Source organism: Talpa occidentalis, unplaced genomic scaffold (genome assembly GCF_014898055.3).
Source record: "Talpa occidentalis isolate TD23 unplaced genomic scaffold, MPIMG_talOcc4v2.1 talOcc4.15, whole genome shotgun sequence".
Taxonomy (NCBI): domain Eukaryota; kingdom Metazoa; phylum Chordata; class Mammalia; order Eulipotyphla; family Talpidae; genus Talpa; species Talpa occidentalis.
Window position 1 is genome coordinate 52129585 of NW_023601543.1, and position 15095 is coordinate 52144679.

Genomic DNA, 15095 nt, shown 5'->3' on the forward strand with positions numbered 1-15095 from the left:
TCACTGTAGTTTTGAGAGAACACCGGAGAGCCCAGAAGGAGTGAAGAATTCCTGGGGGCTGCTCTCTGTCACTCTCTTGTGGCCTCTACTTCTCTCTGGTTCTCTTTCCGGCACCCTGCCTGTCATATTCCTGGTAAATCCCAATAAGAGCCTGCAAAAGCCACCAAGGGCTCCAGGACTCTTCCTTTACCACGTCTGCTCGAGTCATAGGTAACCTGCCCTATGGCCTCCTGCCGGTATATGCTGTCTTTGTTACAGGGCAGGGAGAGGGGCACCCCAGACCCCGCCAACCTGCCTGCTCTAAATGGGTTCTGCCATCCGCCGCATCAACACAAAACATATGAGACTTTAATGGGAAGGAACTTTAATACAACTAGGAAACAATACAGGAAAGGCAAAGAATAGAGTTTCTAAATCAGGCACCCAAAGTTACCCGTCCCCTCGTGGGTAAAAGTCCATCTGAACAGGACTGGCGCAGAGCAAGGCCCCAAAGCCTGCCCCAAGTCCTAGGCACCTTCCCGTGGGGACGCACAGAAAAGGGTTAGAAATAACCAGACAAGTCCGAAAGGAAAAGAGCAAAATCAAAATCAAGATAAAAGGTGCCATTGTCCCCTCCCCACGGGTCTTTCACCCATATCTGTGTCACCCCATCCACGACCAAAAGGCAAGCGCAGTTTCTTCACGTGTCTCTCGGCTCCATGTGCCTCCTCCAGGTCTCCTTCTGGTTCCATCCTGCTCCTTCCTTCTCAGTCTCCTCTGCAGCTTCTTGCACTGCTCAGCTCCACCCACCCTTGGATGGGACAGGGAACTTGGAAGCTCCCCCTTTCCTGGGGCCTATCCTGTTGCATCTTCATGAGTTGAATCCTGGCCTATAGTCTGGCTGCCATGTGCTCTGTCTCCAGTGGTGGTACAATGCAATGTTGGAAGTATTTGTATTTAGGACTTTAAAACTCTGGACACCGCTTCAGGTGAGGTAAGTGGACATTTTTGGCCTCAATGACTCTGTTTTTTCCTGGTTTGTTAAATCAATCTTGGAAGTGTGCACGTGAAGGTGAAGAACTCAAGACGGTGACCGGTGAGCTATTTGGGCACCATCCTTGGCCAATTTCAGTGCCCCCTGCTGCCCTGTATCTGTAACACCTACAAAACTGCTGTATCTTCTCCATAGTACATCATTTTGGCAGTTGCTCAGGAAAATATTGGAGTAAGCCTTCATTATTCTTTCTCACTTTCCATATCCAGTCAGCCAGCAAACCCTGCTCTTCCAAACTATATTCAGTATGGAAACACTCTTCATTGCTCTACCCCTACCAGTGATTTCTTTCAATGAGTGCTGCATAGCTGCTTTGCCTTTGCAAAATCTGTCTTCAACTTGGTGTAGAACTTGGCTGCTTCTTTAATATGAAGTCAGCTGTCATTTATCTGCTATAATGCAAGCATGCACAGGGCAGCGTCACTGTCAATTCTGACAGATGGAATGGAGAGCCCTGGAGCCCTCGATAGACTTTGCAGTCCTTTAATGCGCTCAGGTACACAGGCACACCAGGCAGGGAGGCTGGCATGGAAGGAGGCAAGCACGGGCTGGGCAGGGGCCTGGAAGGCAGGCAACTGAGTTTCCCCACTCTCCCAGCTCTTTCTCTGGCCCTTTCTGGTATTCTTATTTTGAGCTGTCTCATGGTTTCGCCTCAGAGTGGTCCTCCTGCCGGGCTGCTGCCGTTACTTTATCCCCTTCCTGTAGTCACAGACATTTACACATGCATTTACACATGTGCACTTGCTCTTTGGGTCCAGGTGTCCATAATTGCAGGTGTGTGCATCCCATCCTCACTCTCCCAAGTTCTTTTTGCATAGGCTGCAGCTGGTGGCTGTAGCAGCTAGCCATGGGAAGTGAAAAATAGCCTGACACTTCCATTTACCCTACATCTACTCAAAAGTCTCCAGTAGTTTTTCATTTTGTAATAAAATCCAAAGTTCCTTATATTAGTACATCATTGGTTCTCAAATTTGGGCATCCTCTGGAGGGCAAGATTACTGAGCCCATGTCAAGTTTTATGATTCAGTAGGTCTGAGGTAGGGCTGGACACTTTGTATCTGTGCCTTTCTAATCAGTTTTAACCAGTTTCCATATGACATGGATGCACAGGGAACCCCATTTGGAGAATCAGCCTCTCCATGTAAAAGGAACAATGAGTAGCAAACTGAGCTAGTGGGTGGAGTCAGCAATTTCTTGACTTGAAGGAAGGTAGTACATTCTGGACCGCACTCCCCATGTGGAGACTGATGGGAAACCGGGGTGGAGCTGAGTTAAGGTAGTTAAGGCTACTGGGGCTTTGGCAGTTGAGCTGCTGGTCTTCTGACAGTTGAACCACAGGTGAGGGGGGCTACCTGTGGAGAAACTTCCAGCTTGCCACATACAGCTTCAGTTTGGACCTTAGTCTCTGTGAAATTGCAAAGCTGGGGAGGTATTATGTCATGGTTGGTGGGTCCTCACCTGTGTGCTTACAATGGCAATTGCAGGATACGACTCAGGCTTAGGGTGTAACATCAGGGTTTACTTACAAAGGGAGAAAAAAAGAAATTTGGAAAAAGGAGGGCCTCCCTGGTGGCACAAGGGGTTAAGATGCAACCTATGAAACTATCCACAGCCACTGCAGCACGAGTTTGATCCCCGGCCAGGGAGCTACCCACATGGTGCAGCAGACCTCTCCTGACTCGCCCGCTGCTCCCCTCAACAGTGTATTTCAGTCGATCTGCCCGTTCTGCTCCCCACTCTGTCTCTGGTGAATCCTCTCACCCCCCACACCTCTGGCCTGTGCCCCAGTTCTTATATGCATAAATAAATCTTTTTTTTTTTTTACTACTTCTTTTTTTTTATTTATTTATTTGTACAAGCACTGGGTACAGTCAGAAGCACAGGAGGGTAAGAGAATTCACCAGAGGCAGAGCATGGAGCAGAGCAGGCAGAAGGACTGAAGTACACTGCTGAGGGGAGCAGTGGGTGGCAGGAGAGGACTCCACGCCATGTGGGACTCTCCTCCGGTGGCCGGGGAGCAGCTGGGGATTGAACCAGCACTGCAGAGGCTGCGGGCAGCTTTGCAACCCAGCGCTCAACCACTGCGCCACCGGGGAGGCCCCTGCATAAATAAATTTTTAAAAAATATTTGGAGAAAGAGTTAGAGGCAGCGGCAATAGTCAGGCAGCAATTTGAAGCAGAGATCAGACACAAAAGTCTTAAAGTTTAAGTTCTGCGAAGGTCTCTGAGAAGGCCTACAGTAGTCTACAATAGGTGGCACCACAGCAGTCAGTAGCAGGAATCCAAAGCCAGGCTGGGTAGCACTGGATGCTGGACTGGTCAGTGCCAGAGGCAACAGTACCAAATGGGTGGTGCCAGACATCAGAGACAGGGAACAATGTTTCAGCTCTTAGAGAGGCTGGGCATAAGCCAATAGCAAACAGTTCTTTAGAGTCACCAAACACATGGCCAATGGTGTCATTCAGCAGGCTATGTTGGAGGTCATATCTTCAAAAAAATGCTGCTAGGGACAGGGGCCAGTGTTATAGCTCTAGAAGTTCTTTCCAAGAGAGAGGCCAGATGAATCTGAATGACTGTTGAAGCTGGCTGGAGCCTGACTTATATACCCCATCAGGGTGCACACCTTTCCAACCTGATTGGTCCATATTGATTAGCACCCTCGGGAACTCCATTAGATTGGTCTGTTTACAATCCCAGCTTTTTGATGCCGTTCATTTTCAATCCCATGCGGGTTCCGTAATTGCCTGAAACTGCACCAGTGTCAAATCTGACTATGCTGAGGTTGGGCTTCAAAACTAAACAGGAGGAGTAGTGAAGGCAATGAGCTTGAGATAAGAACATTGATGTTCAGATGTGATATTGGGGTTCACAGAGTGGGGTCCTTGAATTATCTCCTTGATAATTTTCCACAGATTCCCTTTCAGTGGCACGTGGTGAGTTTACTAAGGAAAAGACATTTGCAGAGACTCAAGCAAAATACATGTTTATTAGAAAAAAGGACAAACAAGACTTGCATAGACACAGGTGGGCAGAGAGCTGCTGCTGCTGCTGCGGTTTTTGAACGGAACAAATTTGTTAAAAGAGACATCCGCATAGGCACAGGTGGGCAGTCTTAGGAAAAGAACTGTAATTTGCCAGGGCAGGAAGTTTTTGTATAGTGTTCTTTTGGGGAGCTCATTCCTTTCTGGACTGATCTCATTTCTATAGCCATCTGCACCTAAAGATTTCCCCTATCAGATTGCACCTTAAAATTTCCTATACACTACATAAGGACGTGTTAATCATTTCTACCCCAGCCTCTAGTTTCTGCCCCTAGGAAGACTCCATAAAGCAGAGGGGGCTGTTCAACTTGACCTGTACTGAGGTTGGTGTCAAAACCTTATACCAGGAGCAGGGGGTGGGGTGGGGGTGGGGCTCTAATCTCAGATGTTTGATGGGTGCTGGTAGAGTTCCCATGAAGTTGGTAAATTTTCAATCTTATGCTAGTTTCACGGGCTCCTCTGACATCTGCTCAGTGGGTGCCATTTGCATAATCCTGTCAAGACTCCAGAGGATCCTCATTGCCGCTCCATTATCTTACCAAAACTCTTTTTTTTCTGGAATCCCCTCTCTTAGGCCCACTCACGGGCACCCCTACAGGGCGCCAGCCTTCCTACTTCCCCGTCAGGACCAGTGCCCAGAGAAAGCTCTAATAACGTCTCTTCCCACTGCTTCCCGGCGAGCGGCATTTCGGGGCACAGGCCGAATCTGGCGCCCCACACCCGCTGTCTGCGCGGGACGCTGGCGCCAGCTCGGGGGTCTGGGCGCTCCCCGGCGGGCGCGCGGCCTGTCCCACTTCCCCGAGCGCAGCGAGCCGCCCGGACCTGCTAGAATTGATCCTCCGGAACGCCGCGGCCTGGCCCTTGTCCAGTGCCGTGTCCCGGGGGCCGAAACGGCGAGCCCCCGACCATCGCTGGCGCTCCCAGACACCTGCCGACCGGCCGGCCGCGCGGGCGGGCTCCGCGGGGCGCCACCACCCTCGGCCCTCCCGCGCCCGCCCCCGGGGCCAGAGACGGGACTTTTGGCAGTCGCCGCCGGGACGTCCTGCCTGCGCCGGAAGTCCCCCGAAGCAGCGGCCCCTTCCGGTCTGCGCCGGAAGTTCCCCGCGAGCAGCGGCCCCCTTCCGGCCTGCGCCGAGGTCCCGCGGGCAACGCGTCCCGTCCCGCCCTGCGGTGCCCACGATGGGCAGGAGCGACCGGGCGGAGCGCGGTGAGCCCCTGGCGCGCCGGCGTTGCCCCGTCGTGGGCCTGCGCCTGCCTCCTGTCGGCTCGGCGGCACTGCAGCCCCTCGCCCCGCGCCCCGGCTGACCGGCCCGCCCCGCGGGGGCTCTGCCGAGGGCCGGGGTGCCCGCGGGAGGGCGCCGCTGCCGAGTCGCGCCCCGTTGGATGCCCCCGCCGAGCCGCCTGGCGGGGCGCAGGGAACCCCAAATTACTGACGTGCCGTCCCCCGGGCCTGCGTTTCAGATAAGAAGTCCAAGAGGCGGCATTACGAGCACGAGGACGACGAGGAGGACAACGCCCGGGGAGCGAGCCCCAGGAGGCCGTGCCCTCGGCGGCCGGCAAGCAGGTGGACGAGGCAGGGACCAAGGTGGACGAGCACGGGGCCAAGGACTACTGACTGCAGATGCCGCGGAAGGACGACCACGCCTCCAGGCCCTCTGAGGGGGGAGCACGCCCGGCGACGCCCGGCGACGGGCGCGGAGCGGGCACTGGAGATGCCGGGCGCTGCTCTCGGAGCCGGCACGGAGAGCGCCCCAGACACCGCCAGGCACTCCCGAGGGGCCCTGGCTGGCAGGTGCAGATACTCCGGCGCTCCTGGCCTGCCTCGTCTCAAACCCCACATTTTCACTCCAGTTCCTCTCCAGTTCTAGTGCACGCTTGGAAACACTTTACCTGAAAAATAGCATTTATCATATAACAGTTCAATTCCCCACTGTAGGGTAAGGAGAAATATCAGGCTTTTCTGCCCTCCCGCCATCAGGATAGATGATGGATCCCTGAGGTCCTGAATGCATGCCTGATGGCAGGCACCTGGAATAGGGTGTGGGCATAGGTAGATGGGATTCACCTGGGCTGAGACTGGGCTTTTAAGGGCGGCGTCACGGGGATGTCAGCAGCAGCAGAACCCGAAAGAGAAGCCGAGAAGCAGCAGAACAAACGCCAGAGAGCCCAGATAGAGTAAAGACTTGCTGGGGGCTGGGAGGCCTGCCAGCCCCCCCAGCCAGCACCCCTGCCTGCCATATGCCTGGTGAAACCCAATAAAAGACCTGCAAAAAACCACTGAGGACTCTGACTCCTTTACCCGGTCTGCATGGGATCAGAAAACCTGCACTGTGTCCTGTTCTGCCCCTTACACCCACTTAAAAAAAAAAAAAAGATAAGCCAGGCAGTTCTTTTGCTCAGCTCAAAGTAATCATTGTGCCACATTCTTTTGAAATCTAGCCACAGGTACCTGGGGGAGAGACAGAACGCTGGTGAAGTATGGTGGAAAGCATCAACTTACTTTGGAAACCTGTTCTCTGTTCTCTTTATTCCTGTGTCTGATTAAAATAACAGCCCAGAGTTTGTTGAAGGAGTGCTTACACCAATACCTCTGGTATTAGTAGCTTAAAGATCACTTTTGGGGCAACTTGTCCTTTTTTTTGGTTTGTTTTAATTTTTTCGTAGAAGATGTGGGGTGTAGGCCAGAGGTGTGGGGTGTAGGCCAGAGGTGTGGGTTCATCAAAGACAAGAGTGAGGAGCAAGACAGGCAGATCAGATTGCTGACATACACTGCCAAGGGGGAGCTGCATGCCAAACAGGAGAGGTCTGCTTTGCCATATGTGGGTTAGCTCCCTGGCGGGGCATTGAACTCAGGCTATAGTGTTGATAGTACTGAGACTTAAATCCTAGACCATCAGAGAGGACCGTTAATAGTGATATGGCACACAGCCCAATCATTTGTGCAACTCGGTAGTTTCTATATCTGTTGTGTCTACTTAATGTTTTGCAGGCTCCTGATGGCCACATTTTCTTAGAAGACTTCTCTCCGGTTTACAAATATGCTCAAGACTTTCTCGCAGCTATCGCTGAGCCAGTGTGCTGACCAACCCTTGTGCATGAGTACAAACTAACTGCTTACTCCCTATAGGCAGCTGTGAGCATTGGGCTGCAAACTAGTGACATCACTGAATACCTCAGGAAGCTCAGCAAGACAGGAGTCCCTGATGGAATTCTGCAGTTTATTAAAGTAAGATGGATTAAACCCAGCTTTTTTACCCTCCTTGTTAATGCGGTAATAGAGGGGAACAGGTGTTAAATTTTGTTAACCTGTGGCAGTCCTAAAAGTGCCATTTGGATCTAGTATAGGGGGCATAACTGATTACTCCAACTGCAACTCCTCTGTATTCCAGCATTGTGTTCTTGCTGAGTGCATACTTCTGTCAGCTTCTCTTAGCCAGTGGTTGCTAACACAGTGGGAGTTCCTAATTCAGGCCTTCTCTGGTCAGGGTTATTTGGGAATGTAGCCCAAAGTGAATGGGGCTGTGAACTGAATTGAGTTCCTTTAAAAATCCGTGTGTTGAAGCCCTTGGCCCTTTTATGATTATATTTGGCATAAGGAAGTTATTAAGGCAGTTAAAAGTGGGACCCTGATCATGTGGGATTGGTTTTCTTACAAGAAGAGATACCAGAAAGCTCATGCATGCACTCTTTCTTAGCACATGCACAAGGAAGAAGTCCTGTGAAGATACAACAAGAAGGAAGCTTATAAAACTACCTTTATGGGGCCTCCCATGGTGGTGCAGCGGTTGAGCGCTGGGCTGCGAAGCTGCCCGCAGCCTCTGCAGCACCAGTTCGATCCCTGGCCGCCGGATGAGGGTCCCACATGGCACGCATACCTCTCCTGTTGCGCCCACTGCTCCCCTCAGCAGTGCATTTCGTCGGTCTGCTTGTTCTGTTCCCCGCTCTGGCTCTGGTGAATCCTCTCACCCTCCCATGCTTCTGACTGTACCCAGTGCTTGTATAAATTAATAAATCTTTTAAAAAAAAACTATATGGACTTCTAGAAATGTTTCTAGTAAACCACCCAGTTTCTGGTGTGTTTTATGGATGCTTCAGCAGATTAACGTAGACTGAGCATACTTAAATGAGACCATTAGTCAACAATTGGCATTAGGAAGAATCAAAAAGAACTTCAAGTGTTGAAGTGGATGGGGTTCCATGTGAAGAGCAGTTGGATATGCTTGTGGTTGTTCTGAGGTAGGTGGACGCCATCCCAAAGAGATGGCAGTGGCTTTCATTGGCCTTAGGTGATGGAAAGGGAGTTAGATTCCTACCCCCGAATTTGGAGTGGCAGAAGATGAGCGCCACAGGCATCTAATACAGTAATGCATCTGATCTCAGAGGAGCTGGTAAGAGCTCTGGGGAGAGTTTTCTTGTGATATGGAAGGTGGCCTATAGAGAACAACCTGGCCCTCACTAGAGTGAGCCTGCATCGTACCTGCAGCTCATTCTTGTCTGGGAGCTGCCTGCAGGGATGAAGGCAGTTGCATAGTACAGTGATGGATCTGAAGGGCAGCACTGGGAGCAGACAACAATCAAGAGTTGAGTAGCACGTTTGTGTGGCCACAATACAATGTCTGTTGCCTTCTATTCTCAAGATATTTGGGAACCTGGCAATGGTGCTGAGCTCAGAGCCTTGCTTATGTGACTTAAAAGTGGGGTTTTGTCAACAATCCTCACATGTTACATCATATGCTCAACATTCAAGTTTTGCAAATCAACAAGCTTATATGAAAGGGGAGTAAGGAACATTGGTGAGGATGCTAGGAAGCTGTGCATTTTAATATGCAGCAAACAATTACTGAAAACTCTGCCATCTTTGTGCTGGGATATGTAGTAATGTTGATGTGGCAGGATGAACCTCTGGATTAGGAAGGGGCTTGTGGAAATGGCAGAGAAAGGGAAAGGAAAAATTACAAAGTTTTTAAAGCAGCATTTTAGAAATTAAGTGGTAATACATCAGAATTAACCAGGCAGGAGGTAGGTTTTGCCCTCAAAGGATAGAAGGTAATAGCGACAACTCAATTTAGGCAGATCTAACCCTTTTAGGATTGCACACTGGGTTTTCCTAAAGTAAAATGAACACCTAGCTGAGTGGGTGAGTAGTCGGTGTCCCTGCTAACAGTTGTGTCCTGAGTGAGCTGTGTATTGCTGATTTTGCCTTTTTGTTGTCACTTCTTTTTTTTTTTTTTTTTTTTTAAATAGAGGCATGCTTTATTTATTTTACTTGTTTGTTTGTTTGTTTATACATGCACTGGGTACAGTCAGAAGCGCGGGAGGGTGAGAGAATTCACCAGAGCCAGAGCGGGGTGCAGAGCAGGCAGAAGGACCGAAGTACACTGCTGAGGGGAGCAGCGGGCGGCAGGAGAGGTCTGCGCGCCATGTGGGACCCTCCTCCGGTGGCCGGGAGCAGCCGGGATCGAACCGGTGCCGCAGAGGTCACGGCAGCTTCGCAACCAGCGCTCAAACCGTGCGCCAGCGGGGAGGCCCCTGTTGTCACTTCTTGCAGTTGTGTACTGTCAGCTATGAAAAAGTCAAGCTGGTCTTTAAGCATAACAGGTAAGGGATTCTGTGACAGGTCCATCCAAGGCACTTTGCCTCCTCTGCCTGCATATCAGGATAGCAAGGATTATGCTGTGCAACACCACCTGCTGAGGGGATGAAAGAAGACGTGAAGGGAGATAACTAAAACTGGAAATCCCTTCACTGGCCAGTGTTCCACTGGTGGTGGAGCTGGGGTTCAGTGCCCTGCTTATGTAACTTAATAGTGGGACTTTGCCCATAATCCTCATGTGTTATGTCATGGCTGTAGCTCAACACTCAGGTTTTGCAAAGAGTTGTGGAGAGAGAATGAAGATAGGCATGAAGCCATGCTTTCCAGACCTCTAATTGAATGAGTGATGGAACCTTTGGAAATGATGTACTGCTCTGTATGCACCTCCTTCCTCCCCTGCTTGTAGGTACTTCGTTGAAAGCTCCCATCCTGATGTCATCCAGCACCTTCTCCAGGATCCTGTGATACGGGAGTGCTGCCTGAGGAACTCTGAAGGGGAGGCAACAGAGCTTATCACAGAGACTTTCACGAGAAGATCTGCTGTATGTGGGCTCCTGGTCATTCTGGGGGGTAGGAGAATTTAGACTTTCAGTTCTCTTGGGTACTGATAGTGCAGCATTTGCAACCTAGTGGCCCTGCACTTATCTTACAACACTAAATTCCCCCTTGCACTTTGGTGACTGCTTGGTAATAGTAGGGCAACATTTTGCCTGCAGGCCCAGACCTTGCCTTTCTCTTATAGATCGCTAAGACTGCTGAAGGCAGTGGTGGCCCCTCCACTTCCCGGGTACCAGATGCACAGTGTAAGTCTGACATCCCCACCGACATTTTTGACTTTTAAACTTTTTATTTATTTATTTATTTATTTTTATAACTGGGAAAAAATTTTTTTTAAAGATTTATTTATGTATACAAGCACTGGGTACAGTCAGAAGCACGGGAAGGTGAGAGAATTCACCAGAACCAGAGCGGGGAGCAGAACAGGCAGACTGATGAAATACACTGCTGAGGGGAGCAGCGGGCGGCAGGAGAGGTCTGTGCGCCATGTGGGACCCTCGCCCGGTGGCCGGGGATAGAACTGGCACTGCAGAGGCTGCGGGCAGCTTCGCAGCCCAGCGCTCAACCGCTGCACCACTGGGGAGGCCCCGACCTTTTTGACTTTTATGAGCAAATGGACAAGGATGAAGAAGAAGAGGAAGAGACAGAGACAGTATCTTTTGAAGTCAAGCAGGTTAGTGAATGTACCCCCTCCTGGTTTCTTCTCTGAGTTGGTATCAAAACTATTCCAGCCTTTCATCAGTTAACTATCATCTGTGTGAGAAGATGGAATCCTTCTTTTCTTGGTTGGGGGGTGGGGAGGTGGGAACATCAGTTCTCTTAATGGAGTTAACCTGAGTGTCCTATTCCCCAGATTCACAAGTCCCTGGGAAAACAGAGGAAATGGGACCTGAAGGGCATTTTTGGTAGCTGACTGAATTTAATTTTGTCTCTGCCTCTTGGGTTACTTTTCTATCCTTTAACCTAGCTGTTAACAAGCAAGATCTGAAATAGCAAACGTCTAGATAAATGGCTATTTCTTTGGGGGGGTGGACAGACCATCAGGCCCCTTAGAATATATGCTGGTTTTTTTTTGAGCACAATATGGAGGTAATGAGATTCTGAAATTCTCATGCTCACTTCTCAGGAAATGATTGAGGAACTCGAGAAACGTTGTATCCATCTGGAGTACCCTCTGTTGGCAGAGTATGACTTCTGGAATGATTCTGTTAACCCTGATATCAACATTGACCTGAAACCCACAGCTGTGCTTAGACCTTATCAGGAGAAGAGCTTGCGAAAGTGTTTGTGAATGGGTGTGCACGCTCTGGAGTCATTGTTCTTCCTTGTGGTAAGTGCCACTTGATGGAGATAGCCAGACTCTTCTGTATGGGTCTGCCAGCTGCTTGCCACTTGTCCTGTGCACCCTTCTCTAACTCACACCTTGCTGAGGGACTGCCAGTCAGATGACTCCTGATTCATAATTTTACAAATATTTGTGTGCTTGCTGTTGGCAGGGCCCTGGCGTAGGCACTGGGGATCTGTGGTGAACTGAGCAACCTCATGGGCATGTTTTGGTGGGGTAGGGAGAGACAGTAAACAAATCAATAAAATTGGACAGTGAAGAAAAATAATAAGGATGGGAAGTTAGGGCAGTGATGTAGGGAGGGGTCTGTTTTATATGGTAAGGTTAGGTTCTCGTTCTTTGGTATTTTGGGGGGCTCCCCAGTGCAGAAACAGCTTGTTTCTGGAAGGCTTATTATAGAGAGTATGTCCAATAATGCCCCATTGATGCCTGTTGGATAGATTTGTCTTTAAATCCTGTCAGGTTTTGGTCTAGGACAGACCAGAGGTCACAGCAGACTCACCGAGACCCTGCTCCATACTTCAGGAGGCAGTCTCCAGGGGAATGGCCTGTAACCTGAGGTTCTTGTTATTATATTGAGGCACATCTCTGGTTGAGGAAGTGTTGCTCTTGAAAGGAATAACTTGATTTTTAATCTTGATCTTCAGATAGTGGATGGTAGTAAACAGATGCTCTGGGAGTTTCACTTCTGTCTTTGCCAGGGGTGTACATGCGCTTGTGCACCCCAGTTCTCAAGCTGCTTTGTGGGTGTGATAATGACAGGCATCTTGTACCGAGCCCCTCTCTGCAGGCTGTGCCACCAGTCCTCTGCCCCAGCAACTCCACTTTCCTCTGGCCTTCGGCAAATGACGCATGGGCTTTGGTTTTCCCATTATTAAAATCGTGCTGAAAGGAGTGTCTCTGGTCTCTGGTTTGTTTTGCAGTCTCAGCATGGATAAGAGAGGCTGGCATGTGAAGTGGGCGTGTCTCCTTTTTATAAGTAAGAGAACCTCAGAGCAGCGATTGCCTCAAATGTCATTTGGGAGAATTAGTAAAATTAGTCTGCCTAGACTCATGTGCTTATGAGTCATTTCTGTCAATCCTTGTCCTTTATTTCAACCTGGCCTTGGATAATATCTCCCTTTGGTTTCTTGTAGGCGCTGGGAAGTCCCTGGTTGGTGTGATGGTGGCATGCACAGTCAAAAATGCTGTCTGGTACTGGGCAAACTCAGCGGTGTCTGTGGAGCAGTGGAAAGCCCAGTTCAAGATGTGGTCTACCATAGATGACAGCCAGATCTGCCACTTTACCTCTGAAGCCAAGGACAAGCCCATTGGCTGCTCCATTGCCATGAGCACCTACTCCTTGTTGGGCCATTACCACCAGAAGGTCCTGGGAGGCTGAGCGAGTCATGGAGTGGCTCAAAACTCAGGAATAGGGCCTTGTGATTCTACATGAAGTTCACACCATCCGGGTAAACAGACTGAGAGCTGAGCTGCTCACTCATTGTCCACACAGAATTGTCTTCCAGCTGTTGTGCTGAGGGAGGAATTATTGTGTGGTCTATCCATCTTGCTAGAAATGCATGTTGGGTGGAGCTTTTAGATCATTAGTACCTGTGGGGTGAGCGTGAGTGGTAGAAGGATGTCCATATTCACAGCCTCCTTCGCCACTGACTGATAGTCATTTAGGAAATGATATTTAATTCCTTTCTCCAGCTTGCTGCTTATTACAGGTCAAACTAACCCTTAGTCCATTTTTTGATGACCCTGTGAAAACTGGGTTAGGAGTACTGAAAAGTATTTGAAACACAAATCATTTCTACCTCTTGTTCTTTTCATCCTTCTGTATGGGTCTAAAGTGATAGTTAAGCATTGTCATCTAGTCATCCTTATCTAGAGCCATGTTTCTGTGGGCCAGAAACTTGGGGCTTAGTCCATGTGGTGTGAAGCGAGAGTGAAGTTCCAAGACTGTATGTGTTACTCGAGCATTGAAAATGTAATAGTGTGATTATTTGCCCAGCCAAGATGTTTCCGGCGAGTGCTCACCATTGTGCAGGCCCACTGCAAGCTGGGTTTGACTGCAACCCTCATCTGGGAAGATGACAAAATTGTGGATTTAAATTTTCTGATTGGGCCCAGGCTCTATGAGGCCAACTGAATGGAACTACAAAACAACGGCTACATCGCCAAAGTCCAGTGTGCTGAGGTAACTGTCCCCTTCCCGGCACAGTCTCTAAGGGTTAAGGGGAAATGGACCGGGTCACTTCTTCTGGCACAGGTACACTGATCAGGGCCAGAGCAGACTGCTGCCCCCTCACACAGTTCCCAGGGGCCTCCCACCTCACAGACTTGTGAGGCAGAGTTGCTTGTCCAGGGGCACCAGTCAGTGAGTGCAAGTCAGTACGCTAATCCAGGCTGGCCCAACTGCAAAGTGCATTTGTCTCCTCATCCTCTTCTCCGGGAGTGAGTGCCTCAGGGTGTTCTCGTCCACCCTCTCTGCTGTGAGGTTCTTGGTTGGTCTTGTGTGTGTGACCGTCCACGCTATCTCTAGTGTCAAAGCCTGTTGGTTTTGATGCCCCTCAGTGATTACTTGTGGGTGTCAAGAATAGGTTATTTCTAAGAACACATTTTTCCCAATTTTGTTTTGTAATGATTGCCTGTACAGGTATATGTTAAAAATGTATGTTCAAAGGTAAGTCTTCTCAGAGGGAACAATTAAAACCATTTCTAGAGACTGAAGTAGGTTTGCCTCTGTTTTGAAAGGATGGAAAGGAGCCTGTTGGTGAAATATAAACTTTCTTTGTTGGAAAAAATCCCTTAGCCTTCAGTTCCGGCTTTGTAAGCAGTGCACATCTTCTGAAAGAGCCTGTCAGAATCATTGAGGCTCCTTGTTCCATCTAGAACACCTTCCCTCCCACCCCTCCAACCACTGTCTTAGAACTTAGTTTGTAATTCTATTGCCTTTTTGTTATTTTGCCTCCTGTGTGTATTTCAGACCTAAACAGCTTTAGCTGTTTTTTTGGAATCTTTACATATATGTAATCAGGTTTTATATGTTCTTGTATGACTTCTGTCTTTTGTGCAATATTTTTAATTTTTGCATATGTTGTTTTTTTACAGATGCATGTAGCTGAAGTCCATTCCTTTGATTTGCTCTGCAGTGTCCCATTGTACAAATACACCACAGTTTAAATTATAATGGAATATTATACAACAGTTAAAAACGCCATTTCTAATGGTAGACATTTGGGTTGCAGTGTTGTTCTGTTAACACCTTTATCAAGATTTAGTTTAAATTTCATAATATTCCCCTGTTGTAAGTGAATTCTCTGCTTTCAGTCAATAGAAACAGTTGTGCAGCTGCCCTGCAATCAAGTTTTAGAACATTCCCACCCCTTTTCCTTATGCTCATTTACAATGAATCAAATTTCTGACTCCCAGCCCTTGGCAGTCACTGATTCTGTCCCTAAACTTAGATCTTTTTTGCTTTTACTATCATGATAATGTTGCTACAAATATTTTTGTATTTTTGTGTGTGTGTGTCAG

At 49.0% G+C, this 15095-nt stretch overlaps 1 pseudogene; it reads left to right on the forward strand.

Moving 5' to 3' along the window:
* The first annotated feature begins 5209 nt into the window (after positions 1-5209).
* Positions 5210-13173, forward strand: LOC119246120 (general transcription and DNA repair factor IIH helicase subunit XPB-like; annotated as a pseudogene).
* Positions 13174-15095: the final 1922 nt, after the last annotated feature.